The 2,929-nt window shown below is 34.8% G+C and overlaps 1 protein-coding gene across 1 annotated transcript in view; it reads right to left on the minus strand.

The window, feature by feature from the left end:
• Positions 1 to 2,711, minus strand: part of LOC122134193 (NACHT, LRR and PYD domains-containing protein 3-like) — a 6,393-nt gene extending 3,682 nt beyond the window's left edge. Inside the window, exon 1 of the mRNA XM_042749521.1 lies at positions 2,575 to 2,711. The gene's annotated coding sequence lies outside the window, so the exon portion shown is untranslated. The remainder of the gene's footprint in view (positions 1 to 2,574) is intronic.
• Between the last annotated feature and the right edge of the window lie 218 nt (positions 2,712 to 2,929).

Raw genomic sequence — 2,929 nt, forward strand, 5'->3', positions numbered from 1 at the left:
CTGCAAAGTGCATTTAATCACAAGTTTTCAAACAAGCGCATCAAAGATTTTTGCAAATAGACGTCAGCTTTGCCTCACTGATGTGTTACATTTGACTGCAGTTGGGGAAAATGAAAGAAAAACACTGTAGGCTAGTTAAAATATTTAATATTCAAAGATGAAAGTTTAGTCCTTATGAAGATATGTGCGTTTCTTAGAACAAATTCAAGCAGGATAAATGTCAGGCCTATGAACCTGTGCTTATATTTTCTCTACACCATAATTTAGATTTGACACATTTAAATAGTGTGCAGTATTATTTATATAATATGAATTATATGTTATATTATTCAAAATAAATTGTGGTTTACTTTGCATCGTAGCATTAAAAGTGGTAGCCTATTTTAGTGAGCTAGGCTACATGGATTTATATGCAAAATGTCAATATTCTCATATATTAGGCCTATATTTTAATTTATATTTTAAAATTCCTTTAATAAAACAACATGCATTTTTGTTATTCGTTACCTGTCCTTTATTTTGACAGACAACTTCTTGGGAAAATATATTTGTCTGTACACTGATTAAGAAATTGTTGCGTGTTTTATAAATTATTTTCTTTATTTAATAAAACGTGAGGCACTGTATTAATTTCGTTCCCATTATTTAGGCCTAATTAAAACAAGAAACGAATAAATTAAACCTGCACGATTTAGCTAAATCATTGAAATTCTAAAGAATTATTGGTAATTGGTTGTCTTAATCATGTGTCTTGTTTCCCATTGGTTTGTTCTTGTCATGTGACCTGTATTGTTATAAGTAGTCATGTTTTTGCCATTTGTGCTTTGTCGTGTATTAATGCATGTACCTGCTGTTGGTGAGTCAAGTCTGTTCATACCTCTTCAAGTCTTTGTTTATTGTTTGGATTTTGGATTCCACCCTGTAAATAATCTGCACTTGGGTTCATCTACGCTCGCCTTCAGTGGACTACTCATTACAATTTGCACTTGGGTTCATCTACGCTCGCCTTCAGTGGACTACTCATTAAAATTTGACACATAGTGGTCACCAGGTTTTTTTTTTTCTTATTTCTATATTTGCAGCTGGTCCCCAAAATCTTAAAAATTTCAGATTTTTCAAGCTTGTTCTATGAACCATAAACAATTATTGCACATGAACCTGTGGAACAGTATTTGTGGATCTTAATTTTTGATGGTGATTTAAGATTATTAATGTTTAATTATTGCACACGGACAATAAAGAGACCTTTATACTGACTCTGCTACTGACTCCAAAAAAACACCAGAAGAAAGATGTCCAGGGTTCCTAATCACCTGTGAACACGCCATAGTGTAATGTCTGTAATGTAAGTGGCCTGAGACAGAGCTACAAGGAGACAGAAGAACAGCTGATCATCCTTGAAATGCCAGACCACCTGCCAAGTGTGATCTGTCTGATTTCATAGACTGAATGAACTAAGTGTTGTGATTACAGTATTTGCAGTATTCACAGTTAGTAATCACTAGTTAGTTTGATAGCTGTGCTGATGGTTTATCTAGACTCAGCGTAACTATGAGGGCGAACAGTGAAGCTCTGCTGTGTTTCTGTGTTTGAGATCATTTCTAGGAGTCTGTGTTCAGTTCATAGAGCTAGAGTCTGACCTGAAAGGAGACATTTTCTTTCTTGTGTGTCTGTGTGAAGTGTAAGATAATTATGACCTGCAGATGTACACTAGTGTACTTTACTCACATGTAGCTCTACTGCAGTTTAAGAGCATTTAACTGGTTTTCATTGTGAAGTGCAGCAGTGCAACATAGTGAAACATGGAAAAATTGAGCAGAAATTATCCATAAATATGCTGCTTCCGATATTTATAATTACTTTATTTGTGGGGGAAGGAAAATTATTTACTGTGATAGTCAATAACTGGTGACTTTGAAACCACTGCAGAAAGATGTTCATCTTCAGAACCAGTTAAACCACAACCATTTCAGGAAAGCAAAAGAAACCGGTTCGACTCTGTGCTGAAACTGTTTAGAGCAGGAGGGGTTTCTAGAAAGCAGCTTTATGTCTCTGAATCATGTTTCAGGGTTACTTTCCTTCAGATAAACGTCTCTAAACTTCAGATGATTTCAGCACAAGCATGAAAGCACAGGTTATGTGTAAATTCATTAGTACTAGTTACTTCTGTAACTCTGCTGTTTAACACATACTGTAGAGTGAACTAAATTAAAGGATTTAATGAAGTAGAAATGCTGCTGATTTCACTGAATGAGTCTGTTATAGAGTTTACCATAATATTTCATCAGTGCTGTCTGCTGATACTGAGTGACAGTTTCTCTTTCAAAGAGTTAAGAGTGTATGACAAACACTGTTTGAGAAACAGTGATTTCTCACCAGTATCAGAATATGCAGCTTTCTGTGAATCACTGACAAAGACAAACTTGATCATCTGTTTGATCACAACATGAAGAACTTTAAATAAAACCATCAAAATAACTTCAGCACAGCAATAAAGAAGCACAAAGTGACCAATGACACATCATAAGAAAACACTCATACATGAAAATAACTAGAGAATGATCAAACACTCACCTCAGTGTTTGTACATGTCTTTGTCTTCCTCTGAAGTGTTGTGTTGAACAGCAACTCTGAAATTTCTGTCACTTCTATCAGGAAGAGACGTGAAAATGAGAAGAATAACAGTTAGTCTTCTTAACTCTCATCTGCTGTTATTCAGTCAGTTCAAATGAAAGGTTAATTGTAAGGAAACGGTGCTGAACTCAGAAGTTGCTACAAGTTTGAACATGCTTTGAATGTTGAAAGTGTGTGGAGTGTCAGTCCAAGATATGTATAGTGTTGTGTCATCTTTCATTGGACAGTGATGGGTCTCCACATGAAAAAGAGGAATATATACAGGTATATGTATATATATATATATATATATATA

The sequence above is a fragment of the Cyprinus carpio genome, chromosome A4, assembly GCF_018340385.1.
Source record: "Cyprinus carpio isolate SPL01 chromosome A4, ASM1834038v1, whole genome shotgun sequence".
Taxonomy (NCBI): domain Eukaryota; kingdom Metazoa; phylum Chordata; class Actinopteri; order Cypriniformes; family Cyprinidae; genus Cyprinus; species Cyprinus carpio.